Genomic DNA, 14549 nt, shown 5'->3' with positions numbered 1-14549 from the left:
AATTTTTAAAGTAGAGCAACAGTCGTTCTGCTCTTTCTTATTTCTTTTAAATTCTTCCACATTCCTTTAATTGGGTAAAATATAAATAAAAATATTGCTTGCATTTCTCTCATTGACGTAGACCAGGCCCGTACGCAGGATTTCTTTGAGGGAGTGGCCAGACCCAAATTATATATATATATATAAAAGAGAGAGAGAGAGAGAGAGAGAGAGAGAGAGAGAGAGAGAGAGAGACAGACAGACAGATATTACAAAATAGTTCAAATAGTGCGAGCGCCATTGACAAGTCATGATAATTCTATGTTTAGAAAATAATATATTTATAAATTAAATTTTGCGTACTAGGAATTATTATTACAATAAAGAACATGTCTAATTGTGTGTTAAGAAAAAAAACAATAATAAAGAGACATTCTCGCATCACGATTGCAGTTTGAAAAAGTCGGGACAGGGATTGAAAGTAACGCACTGTCCTGACTAAATCGGTGAATATGACGTCTGTTAGCCTTGCATTATAAAACTAAAAGCATCCAATATTGCAGCCTGAAGACTTTTGCGCAAGAAACAGATTCATTTATGTAAAAACAAAATTGATATTTTTACACATTTCTAAAATCAACATTTAAATATTTCGGGGTTCGAGGGGGGCATGGCCCCCATACCCTCCTGGGTACTGGCCAGACGTAGACAGTGGGAGAGAAATTTTGGGGAATCTTTCTATTAAATTATTCCAACTTATGCTCAGATAGGTTTATTGACAATCGTGAACTTTGCGTTTAATAGACAATATTTGGTTTTAAACGACTGGAGAACATTGGTCTAATTTCCTTTCTTCCTCTTTTGAGAGAATATATACTTCTACAATAGCAATCGCGTTCGGAAACGGTGAAAAAAAATGACTTGGTTTTCAAAGGCAAACAAGCTTGGTAGCGTAGCTTGCTCGCTTTCAAAGTGACTCACTCACGCTATTCAAGGCCGCTTCTTATCTCAAAACACTGTCCGTCTATGCACAGTGTCTGCACCCAGCGAGTTACAAGTGCCCAAAGTCGAATTTTAAAGAGAATCTGAAGAATGATAGATTTCATCAGAGGCGGTTAGGTGGGCACTAGCTTAACATGCAATAGTTTAAGTGGTAATTTCTGACAAACAAGAAACCTTATTGAATAAGTATTGGGATAGTAATACGTGTATCAGCTCCTTTTTTAACAATGTAAGCTCGAAGACAATCTGTATTCTATTTGTTTATATTGGCAACTTGGTCAACCGGAGGTTATTATAAGGAACTATTTCGTAGATGTTCATGTAACCGTTATAAAATTACAAATAAAATATATTCACAAGCTTAGATATATTAACAACGAAGAAATAAATTCAGAGTTAAATTTCAAATACATGTGTATAGAGTAATTCTAGAAGTACAGAGCTATTGGATTTCTATTTGCAGGATAACGTTTACAATATTGACGCGACAGAATAATTAAAAACTGTTGCTCCAAGGGAAACAAAAGGCGTAGTGTATTGGTTAGAGTTCTTGAAAGCATTGATTGCTGTCCCAGGTTCGATCCTCCATACCAGGTGTTCTTTATCTTTTTTAAAAATCCCCTTCTATTAAACAAGAGCATGGTAACATTATTTGTAATAGCAGTGTATAGTGGCTACATTGTTCTGCATATGGAATTTATAAAAAAATAAACAAATAAATGATTTGACACATGTTCAAAGGGACATTTTTATGTATAAGATCGTGAATTATGTTACTCTAACGATAACTGTGTACTGCTTCAAAGACATTGAAAAATATTAATGAAATAACTATTTATATTTGTTCAATTCAGGACATACTAATTTTACCCCTTTTCCCACTCGAGTTCAATGCAAGGATACCTCCACAAATATCGAATGAAAAGTTCTCATCATGTGCAATTCTCCATTAAATGTTTTCGCCGAGTCGTACTACCTTCGTTTCCTTTGTTACAAACAAGTATTATTTGCACATTACATGTAGGAGGAGAGTTGCATCTACATTTCACATTGGTCAGCTTCTTCTACTTACTTTCAGGAGCGAAAGCTTGTAGGGTAGTGTTTATCGTTCAAGACTGTCAATCTGATGGTCGTAGGTTCAAACCCTTCCGGTGGCAGAAAATTTTCGTAAGTTTTAGACCTATCCCATTGTGTTCATTGTCCACGCCGTGTGAAACGGAATAATTCAGTTTGGAATTAACGATGGGGGAGGGGAAATATTAAATTACAAAATCTCAATTTCAGCGAACCGAGATTTGGACAAAAATTGGATAATTATTATAAATATTAAAATTACATTCATGCTTTTAGTGGTATAATCGCAGGTAAAATCAAAGATCTTACATAGAAGATTTTATCTTGCTCTGAACTAAGCCAAAAGGCATTTCGCACCGATCTAATACATTCTCCAATACAGTTCAAAATGTTATTGAATGTTTCATGTCGACAATTTGACCAATGCATCAATTTTTGACGCTGAGACGATATTTTCTGCAACTACCTCTTCTCTTCAGTCCCTTCTGTTCTTCTCTTCTCCTTCTCCTTCTTCTCTCCCCTCCTTCCGCTCTGCTTTTATCTCATATCGCCTTCCCTACTTTACTCGCATCTTATCTCCATCCCACTCATCTCCACTCCTCGTATCTCCTCTCCTGTCTTAGATTTCCGACTCGACTGCACTTTTCTCCTCCTCTTTTCTTTCTTCTCTTTTTCTCTCCTTTACTCTACTCTCCACCCCCCTCTTCTCGTCTCCTCTTCTCTCATCTCGTTTTTCTTCTCTTTTTTCTTCTTTGCTCATCTCTCCTAGAATCTTTTTCCATTCTCCTCACTACATCTCCTCCCCTCGTCTATCCTCTCTTTCTTCTCTCCTCTACTTTTCGTCTTCTCCTTTCGCTTTCTCTTTCTCCTGTCCTTTGTCACCTCTCGTTTTTTCTCACCTCTTTTCCTTTCTGTAGACTCATCAGCGATGAAATACTAGAAAACCTATTTTTTTTCTTTGAGAAGGATTTTTGTCACATGCGATATAATAGTGATATTTTTAATACTTTTATACAATAATACTTGTTTTTATTTCTTTCGCGTATTTTATAAATATCTATTGTGAATGTGGCAACCCTGAAATTGAGTCTAGCTCTACACGCAACCCACCAACGCCTTGTGTAAATTGGGTTGCCTAGTTTAAAATGTCGTTGTCCTAAAACTTTTGAGAGACACTGTACAGTTGTGAATTATTTTACATTTCCGTTGTGCGAACTGAGCACTGTACACACTACATGCATTTAATTTACACACAATAACGTTCTCTCCTCTTAAAGATATATGTAATATTTCTCTTTGCGTTATTATAAATACAAACCTTAGTAATTCTTCAGTTACAAGAGAAAATTATTAATAAGAATCATAATTTTAAAATCCAAATATTGCACATGCAGATAAATAAAGGCACTGAATCGCTACTTACTGTAGCTCTTATCCAGTCTTACGGCGGGCGCTCTACATTCTGGCAAGTGAAGTGGGGCGCCGAGAGTTACGACGTCGCGGGAGGAAGTGCTCCGCGCACCTCGTTCTACTGGCTTCTGCGTTTCTTATCGCGCTGGATTGGTCGCTTCCCAGCTCGTCACTTCCATTACCAGCATGCTGGGCGCCCGCCGTAAGACTGGAGAAGAGCTATAGTTCTACGTTCTACTAGGAGGTTGCGTAGGTGATCGGAATATCATTAAGTTGAGGGTAGGTCGCAGAGACAGTTAGGCTAACTCTGTGTTAATGAAAGTATCAATGGTGCAAGCTATTAGCGCGCATTTGTTGATTTAGAGGTTTCATTGATTTTGAGTAATGCGCCTGTGAATCAATTGTAAATATAACCTAGATACGAGTATAATAAACCATACATTAATCATCTCTAGAGATAACACTGGGAACAAAATTTTTGTTGCATTGCTAATTTCTTTAAATAACCGATAAACTTCGTAAGCAAGGTACTGCCAATCACCAGTTATCCAACCATATTTTGACTGTCATTTTGACTTTGCTATTAGCTAAAACTGGAACAAAAAAAAATGAAAATAAAGTAAATGATACAATCAATTGATAAAACTAATCTACATGTAAAAATTGCTGCCTGCAAGCTGCTAAGTCAGTTCGTTTTGATTTGGAGGTTAAGTCAATGTCAATGTACAGTCGCCGGCAAAAATTTGGGACACTTATATCCTGAAATACTTGCTTTCCTGCAATGCGTTGTATGTGTTGCCTAACTCTAAGACCATAAGCCAACTTCAACAGCCACTTTTCAATAAAATATTCGGCTATCGCCGCGGAATTAGGTAATACACATAGCTCCATGCAGTCCAATTGTTATTGCCGGTGACTGTATGTATCCCCCACCCTTGCCCCTTATATCTGAATTATTAGGGGATGCCCCGCTAAATGCGCTCCTGTTTATTGTAGTGTGATGAACATAGTGAAAAACTTGTCATTTAATTTTTTCGAATGATATGAGAGATTGCAAGACGCCAAAATTGTGTCATTTTAAATAAATTAGGAATCAAAGCTGCAATTAGAGGCGAAGTATTAATAAATTGCTCCTGATTCTGTTTCAGCAAAAATCTGAGGTTACCCTTTATCCAAAAGTACTTCCTATGGTATGGTTAAAAGCGTGTGAAGTTACAAGCTTGTAAGATACTTTTTCACCTCTCTACCGGGCTAAGATAAAATCGAAGTTAAGTTAAGCTATCAGCATAATTATCGTAAGCTAATGAAACAAGTCGTTGGCTCTTTCAAGTCTCACACCTCAGAGAGGTATGACGTAACTGTTCAATTAGGATGTACCTTCATGGCAAGGTTCAATGGGCACGAGAACTTTCCTACAATTAGGACTGTTTGGAGGGTAGGAGCTAAAGAGTCAGCAGAAATCTTGTTACCGCTTGAAGCATGCCTATGCTAAATTGTGGTTTAAAAATGGCAATACAATTGGGAAATCGACATAATTCGTTATGTAATTGCTATTTTTAGTGAATTGCAATGCTAAAGTTCCTGTCTCACATAATAAAAGGTTACTCTTTCATCCATTTTAATCTCACCGTCCAATCCTATTAGACAACAAGAAATTAAGATTCAATCGTAAATTAAAGACATATAAGCGATTATAGCAAAATCCTGTGTATGTTTTATGTAAAATCTTGGTAATTTTTTTCCACTGCCTTAGTGCTGTTAGGTTCGATGTATATCGTTGTATTAATCAGAAAAAAAATACGATAAAAATGTAGGTCAACGTTGTGACTGTTTACGTTCCATCTGTTTGTGTCAACCGTCGCCAGAAACAACGAGAATTAAAAATACAAACACACAGACCTACCAATAATAATAGCTGAATGCAACATAAATTAACTAAATGTGTCCGTGAGAGATATCAATTGATGTAAAGTAACCTTCCGATACCTCAAAAATTGAAATTAAATTTCTAACAAATGCCACATTAACATGACATAAATTATTTCGATTCAGAGACTCATCTATGAAAGCAAGATAATCGAAAGCCATCAGCAGACTAATTTATAATATTTCTATATCTTCAAAATTGTAAATATTAAATTTGATGAGTTGAGAGACCGGTCAATTATAAACTTGATGCTATACATGAAGGGTGTCCAAAAAGAAACGCAGGATTAAATAAAAAAACTGTTTATTTATTTATTAGTTGCCAGAATATCTGACAAATGTTCTCCAAGACGCATTCGACAAACCTCTGAATCACTTTTTCGCATAACTGAGGGCCAATGCCGTCGATAGCTCTTCTGATTTCTGCTTTCAATTCAAGAATATTTCTTATTTTCGCATAATATACTTTGGACTTAACCTAACCTATTTGTTCTAATTTTTCAAAGTGTATTTTTTTCGGTTGTTTCATTTGAGGCTTTTCTCCTACAGAAAATGTCACGAAAATTGCGCACAGTCTCAACACAACATTCTCCGTACTTGTAATGAATTTTAACTATCTTCACTCACTCCTCCGTCGAGTAGCGCTCCTTGTCGACTAACCGCAACGTGTTTACTACGACATGTGACCTCGCAGAACGCTGCCAACCCTACGGGGGAAAAGGGCACACAGATTAAATCCTGCGTTAATTTTGGGACACCCTTTATATTATATATACAGTATATTATTACCACAACCAATGTATAGCTAATGAGTATTCATCAACTACGTGGGTACAAAAGTTTAAAAAATGTAGTGGACGAAAATACCTAACAAAAACTATCTTGATATGATATAAATATTTTAGTTTGGTACGTCTGTATGACTCTGGAAGCCAAATTTTAAAGAAGACAACAATTGACATGTATTTGACTTTCGATATCAGGGAGTGCGAGGAGCGTCGAATTCCCTGAGTTGAAAAATTTTTGCAGTACCGCAGGAAGAGTGAATATTGTACTGCATACCAAGGAAATTTTTAGATGGAGAGTATAATATATATTGTAATACTTCGATGCAAATTGTGACCTTGTACACCCTAAAATAATTTGACAAGCGCAAGCTGCTACCGCCCGACCCTGTGGCCGAGTGGTTAGCACATCGCGCTGCGACGCCAAGGGTCCCGGGTTCGAATCCCGGTCGGGCTTGGTTGTTTGTGAATGTCCATTCATCAATTTCATCATTTCATCACTCATCCCCATCTTCGCAAATTAGCCAAGAGGCACAAAACGCGAAGTAAAATAAACTAAATCAAATCAAATCAAATCAAAGCAAGCTGCTACCGTTTAAAGAATCTCAATTTAGCAAACGAATTTTGTATTTACATTCTCTCTGTGTCAAAAATAATTTAAAATGCGGAAAGCTTATTATAATACTGCATTGTAGATTACCTTCGGCCAGGAAAGTGGTGGCAATATTCCCCCTTCAATTCTAGATACCACACCGATTGCAATAAATTCTGTTAAATTAAACATTAATTGTGGCCTCGATGGTCGCGCACGTTTAAAGCTGTAGGCCTACTCAAAATCCTCATCAAACATTGTAAGTTTAATTATCGGTTTACGTATGGATGTTTTCCCCTGCATCAATTTCATCCAATCATCATTCATCCTCATCATCAAATTGACCGTAATAGGTAGAAAGGCGATATAGAATTATCTAAAATACAAAATCTAATAAACCTTTAAAGTCAAATTACTATAATAACGAATACCGTACAGTTATAATATAAATGGAATGTTAAGAATATGAAAACAGGTGTTCTTAATGTCAATACTTGAATTTCGTAATTTATTAATCAATTTCACATTTGCATTAACATTTACATAAATAAAGAAAGGAATTGCACATTGCGGGCCAAAATTAATTTCTTAGATGAAGAACATGAAGAAAGTATTCCACCAATAAGAAACACTAACAAACAACTCTATTGTCTCAAACGAACGTACGCTATTGCTTATGTAAATTATTTGGTGCCCGTATCATTGTGACTAGAGTTAACTAATTTTCCAGCGTCATGCTCACCAAGTCCTGCTGCCACAATGTAATTACCACACAAAGACATAAACATCATTTGAATCTTTACGTCATGCATTATGAACAACGCAAGATATTGCATTCTGTAAACTAGCTTCAAGTATAATCCATTCTCACTTAATCCGAATCCTGTTTAATCATTTATCATATATTCCTTCGAAAAACCAGTTGTTCGTTTGTCTTGTTGCTTTAAGTCCACTTTATGCTAATCGAGACTGGAACTACATCTAAGAGTGGGAACCGAACCACTGTAAAATGTGCTTCTCCTTCTACCGAGTATTGAACCCTGAACCCCTTGATTACAAGGCGACGACGTTACCACTACGCCATCAGGGAGGCACGAATAGGAAGTCGTTTGTCAAGAGGTGTAGCCACCCAAATGTCAATCTTCTTTCCACGTAAAACACTCTGGATTGCACTTTACATGCTAGGGAAACATCTGGACCCACAGACAATACAATCCTCTATCGATCGTGTTGTGTTGTTCCTGTGATTGTACCTTCGTCCACCTCATCACCATTCATCCTCAAAGTTGCGATTAGCCAAAAGTGGCATTATATGACCGAAAGCATTAAGTGGACAACTTTCAGACTCTCAACTGAAGTTTCCAAGTTCAAATCCCATCCTGAGCAGAGATTTTACTTGTGAGTTTCCATCAATTCCATCCTCATTGTCGCGAGTAGCCAAAATCTGAAGAAAAGCTACGCTAAATGAAAATACAGTATACAAACATACACACGCACACACACACACACACACAGAGAGAGAGAGAGAGAAAGAGAGAGAGAGGGTGGAGGAAGAAAGCTAACATATCATCACTGCACAATAGCTCCTACTCACAATGTACGACATCATGGTTTCGACAATGTTAGATATTTTAATTGTTGGTAACCATGAAAGTTGATCAATACTTACAAAAGAATCCGTTGCACAAGATAAGATAGATGTGAGTGTATGTAGTAGAAGAAAACTTATTATTCTTGTAAGATCTTTATTTAAGATTCTAAAGGCATAATTTCTGAATAGGTGACAGGGGAAGGGGTTCATATTTATCCAAGAAGCACACCACAAGGATATGTGTTTATTCCTTTACGACAATTGTAGAGTTTCTCTTAAAAATTAAGGATTTCCAAAAATAATATAAATATAATTCTGAATATAATATAATATACACGTTAAATGCATCAAACTGTTAAAATTATTATTATAATTATTCAGAAAGTGAAGCGTCCTTACGTTCTCATTTCAGTAGTGTTCATTGAATATCTCAGACGGATTAACTAGTATGGATTGACCATTTTTCCCCGTCCCCCCTTAAAAATTGCTGGCTACGTATTTTTTTTTTCAAATTGAAAGGGCTCTCAAACTACCACCTTTACCGTTTGAAATTGTCTATTTCCGGGCTCCCGTTGAGCTCATAAGTTCAAAACATCGCCTCTCAACTCGACCCATGTGTTTTGTGAGATTGAGTTGGGAGTTTGCGTAATTTTTGTGAGTTTTGAAACTATTGGCCTGTGTCGAAGTTATAAAGTCACTTAATATTTCTGCATAAATATATATTATTACACAATATACAACATGTATATGAAAATACTACTTGGAGGGACATAGTGGTTCGGATGCCACTTTAAATTGTACGTCCAGTCCCGACTATCCTATCTGTGCATAAAGTAGACTTCAAACAACTCAACCGAACATATCAGAATAGCGCAATTGAAAATTAAACGTGATCACCTAAGTAATGCACCACTGCCTGAAACACCCTCTCCAACATAACATGTCAATTCTCAACAACTGAGGCAAATCCGTTGTTATAATTGTGGATCTTCACAAAACGGCACCTGCAAAGTTTTTTTTTTCTCAGGGAGGTAGTAGTGCTCAAAGTGGAGGAGGGGGATGTGATCATAAAGCATCCCCCACTAGAATAATTCCCATAGGTATACTCCATCCATTGTATTTTCTCCATGTTGATCCACATTTCCCCAGACTGGACAGACCCCCAGCTAGGAATTAACACTTAGAGCACCGAAGGTAGAGTAAGATTCCATATATTGCCCTTCAGCCAAAAAACCCACATTTTACCCTTTATTATTATTAATAATAATATTATTATCTATTACAAATCGTAAAATCGAAACTAAATTGAAAATACCTTGTCGTTGTCTAGTTCACACTTCAGTAGAAACTGAAATCGACTTGCTGCCTTTCCATAAACATCTATCACTTTGTTGATGAACAGTTCTTTGTCTTGAACTTTTTCACGATGCACAGATATCCAGCAGAACACCACTTAATTTTCTGTCCTTCATGCCACCCTTCATCCATGTTGTCACGTTACAATTTCAGAATCCGAATTGTATAGAAGTTTTACTGATATCTCAGGAAGGACAAGTGCCCCTCAGCCCCCTCTGTGGAAGTCCGTGAGGAGACACGACTAATCCACATACCTAAAGAAGCCCACTGTCACCTGTTCAAACGTCATTCCACGCAAACGGGTAGGAAGAACGGACTGTTTTACTCCTACTATTAATATTGTTTACCATCTTCAAAATAAATGTATTTTTTGACGTTATCATTAACAGTAATTTTATAATCGCCTTGTATAAGCAATTCCAAGTATCCTTAAAAGATTTTGAATTTCATTAAAACCCAAACAGAAGACCAGGGAGAAGCATGGTTCTTGTAGTAGTGTTGTTGTAACATTACTCATTAAAGTTAAGTGTTTCATAACTTCTGAGAGGATTTTTTATGGGACTGTTTTCCAGAAAAATAAACAGTATGCATTTTGTTCAGTTTTAAGAAAATTGTGAGAGAATATTTCTGAGGATTGAATTCCAGATTCCATTGACGACATAGCACGAGCACTTCTGTAAGAACATTTTAAAGGATCAATCAATCATGTTCTAATAAAATTTATTTGAATAGTTTACAGTCATCGGTAATGAGTGAGAGAAAGGGATCTTGGTCGGGGAGATCATCATATAAAGAAAGAACACAAAGGAGCCTAAGACATTCCAGAATAAACAGGTAGAAAGCTAGAATAAATACTCCAAAGGACAACACGCTGCTTTCGTACACGCGCATGGTCTTCTAGCAAAAATATATATTTACCACGGATGTTAAATCTTGATTGCAATTTATGAATAAAAGATTTTATCGAAAGCTTTCGAAATGTTCAAATAACTTACAACTGAAGGTTGACTGAAAGGTTGGTCAAGAAAGCAAAAAAAATGTCTGGAAGAATACCATAGGTATATAAACCTTAGTAATCTGTCTGAATAGTTTTTCACAGACAATCGAATTGTGACAAAAACAAAACAAAACAAAAAAATCAACAGATTTATAGATGGGTAAGCTTGATTGTTCAGGAAACGCAATTTCTTAGTAAGGGAGATAAAGGGTGAGCCTAGGTGTCAGCATTTTGTGAACAAATTAATAACGAGTAGATGGATATAGCAGCATTGAATCAAGTCAATGGATACCTGGGGGCAACCCTTTCGGTAAAGGCGGCCGGAGCGTAGTACTGATTACATCATCTCCAAAATGGCCGAGTTCGAGAATGTGTGGGGCCCTACTTCCTGAATGTGCCTTCATGGCTATTTGCACGGGAAACTTTACTTTACCTAATAGTGAAAACGTATGAGTAAGTCAGGATATATTACTCTATTGTAAATAGTAACATATTGTTACAGACAGGGATGTAAAGGGTGTCCTCTCGGAAGCCTCCCAAATGTAATCCTCCCTTCCACGTAATACACCCCGAACTGCATTTTGAACACTAGCGAGGCTCTGACGTCAAGAATCACAGACAGAATAACCACAGACAAACGTATTTTGTCTGTGGTATGACCCTCTGTGCGTCGGCCCTTCATCAACGTCATCTCATCATCATTCATTAATATGGTGGGAATTTATTAATACTCGGATATCAAATTTCGAATTTAATTTGTTGAATATGGAAATTCCATCAGAGAACAGGCTTAATTCAGGTAATGCGTGTTACTTTTTCCTCTTCATAAATTTTTATCTTCTCGTAATATGTAAGAAACTAAAAGTTAAAATATACAATACAGTAATTTTGCCTGTAGTATTATATGGATGTGAAACTTGGTCCCTTACATTAAAGGAGGAACATAAATGAAGAGTATTTGAAAATAAAATCCTTACGAAAATATTTGGACCTAAAAGGGATAAGGAGATAGGTGAGTGGAGAAGATTACATACATAATTTAGAACTTCATAATTTGTATTCAAGTCGAGATATTATTAGAATAATTCAATCTAGATGACTTATGTGGCAGGCCATGTGGCACGAATGGGAGAGGAAAGAAGAGTTTACAGGATCCTTGTTGGGAAACCTGGTGGTAAGAGGTCTGTAGGAAGGCCAAGACGAAAATGGAGGGACAAAGAAAATATAATTTGGTTTAAAAATGACATAAAACACCAGGGAAAACAATTGAGTAAAACAGGAAAATTACGAAAAGATAAGTTGAAAAAAAAACAATGTTCATAATAGAGGTGAAAATTACGACCTGTGAAATAAACACAAATAACAGCAGTTTATGTAGAGAGATATTGGAAAATAACTAATATTACCGAAAGCTGACCAAAAACTGCACTTTAACAGTTTACACAGTGACCATATGACCAGGACTAAAATTGACTATTTGTCAAATTTGAAGAAATCACGACCTAACAACACAGTATTTATTAAGTTACTCATATTACATTCCTAGTCCAATAAATAATAACTTATGTAATATCGTTACCGGCCATACCCGGAAAACCTATCCTAAGCATTTCCCAACTATAAATGGGGTTAACAACCTGCCTTACGAGAGAAACCAACGAGCACGCCAAGGATCGAGAGTGGGTCTCGAGAGCGCGACAGTGCTTTAAGGGGAGAATCGTCTACAGGGCCGCCCAGAAGCCGTGGGGCCCAACCCAACGAGATGCCTCAGGTCAGACAGCAGGACCAGCGCCCAGCCGACAGTTCCAACGTTCAGGCGATCCGGATATAAGTATCTGCCCCTTTATGGTGCTAATTACTCTTTCACCCCTAACTTCTTCCTCTTAATAATCTATTGGAGTACTTGCCACTCTACCTATGACTGGTCGCCCGTTGGTCAACGGGTCCTACCCTAAAATACAGAAGGTGAAATCCGGTACGGCTAAGGTTTTAACGCCCCAATTGTGTCTCCAGAGACCAGCCCTGCGACAGAACCTTAGCTTGTAACGATATATTGTAGGCAAATTAGCCAACATCTTTCATCGACGAAGGTCAAGCAATACTTTACCATATCAAGATGTAAAACAACGTTTCTTTGATCACTTTTTCATCTCCAGATGTCAAACGAAGAGCCAATGACCAAGTTGGATGCTCCTCCATGTCCAGGCGTCAAACAACGATCCTATGATCAAGTTTGACGCTTCTCCGTCTCCAAATGTCAAACAACGATCCTATGAAAATGTTGTACGCTTCTCCATGTCCAGGCGTCAAACAACGATCCTATGATCCAGTTGGACGTATCTTTGTCTGTAGGCATCAAACAACGATCCTATGATCATATTGGACGCTTCTTCGTCTCCAGGCGTGCAACAACAATCCTATGATCAAGTTGGATGCTTCTCCAGGCCCAGGCGTCAACAACAATCCTATGATCAAGTTGGATGCTTCTTCCTCTACTGGCGTCAAACAACGATCCTATGATCAAGTAAGACGCTTCTTCGTCTCCAGGCGTCAAACAACGATCCTATGATCAAGTTGGATGCTTCTCCATGTCCAGGCGTGAAACAACGATCCTATGATGCAAGTGTGATGTTTCTCTTGTCCAGGAAACAACGACCCTATGATGAAATTTTTGGTGTAGACTAGTTTTCTACCCGTAAATGCACATCTGATCGGAAACTTAATATATGCAACGACTGCAATTAATGTCAAATCAGGACAAATGAATACAAGACTAAATCAGATACCCAAAACTCCTTTCGTGTTAATCCGGCTTCTGGATTGCTCTAACTACTGGTTGTTGTTATGATAACACTTCAACCAATCACGTTTGTCTCCTTAAATTTCATTGATAAAACTAACATTTTCTCTCATTGTCCGCGATTGGGTTCCAGAACTGGGACAAGTAACGTTTACTTTGTTTTGGTAGCAAGGCTGAGCATTAAGAAGCCATATGTGAAAGGCAAGAAGTAAGGATGGGGGTGAGGAGGCAAGTATTTTCTCTTTAATATTATTAGTTTGTTTGAAATAACTAAAATAAATTAAAATTCGATTTCGCAACCAATTGACTTGCACGTCATCTGACAGTGTGTTTCGAATGGGAAAAAATTCGAGTTTTCCATCCATAATAATAACATGTATCTAAAATATTTTATCTCCCCTATTCTTGAATACTGCCCCCTATCTGGAACATGACTTTTATCTGAAACTATTTTTTCCACGGTTGATGCTGAACTCAGATTATCTCTCACCGTTGATCGTAAAATAATAGTTTATCTAACACACACCAACAAAGCATGTCTGTTTTAAATACTTAGCTAAAATGCACTCGTTGCGAACTATCAGATATGAAATCCTTGAATAAAATCATTAGTGGTAAATTAATAATCATTTACTTTTTGAGTTCCCACATGAGTAGTTGAAAACTATTCCACAACACCACTACATTGGTCTCCCTTCTCCAACGCTCTCTTTTGTGTGGGCTTTCGCAGTTAAAACCATACCTCCAAATCGTGTCATCATTTTGCCTGAACACAGTTTCCGACAATTGTTAACGAAGTATGTATAATTTTCACCTGTGTTATCTTATGTTTTTACTTTTGTTGTTGTAGCTCCTGCTTTTGTTATACTTATTGAAGTTTCACAATAATATAGTTGTTCACTACTGTTCATTTCCCAATTATTAATGATATTTTTTTATCTATAGCCTATATGTTTATTGTTCATTGTTTATTGTGCAATTTTCACACCGAAAGTACCCCTGAGGGGCATTGGTGCATGTACATTACAAAATACAAC

The sequence above is a fragment of the Lepisma saccharinum genome, chromosome 20 (genome assembly GCF_977018435.1).
Source record: "Lepisma saccharinum chromosome 20, izLepSacc3.1, whole genome shotgun sequence".
Classification (NCBI taxonomy): domain Eukaryota; kingdom Metazoa; phylum Arthropoda; class Insecta; order Zygentoma; family Lepismatidae; genus Lepisma; species Lepisma saccharinum.
This window is presented reverse-complemented; position numbering follows the sequence as displayed.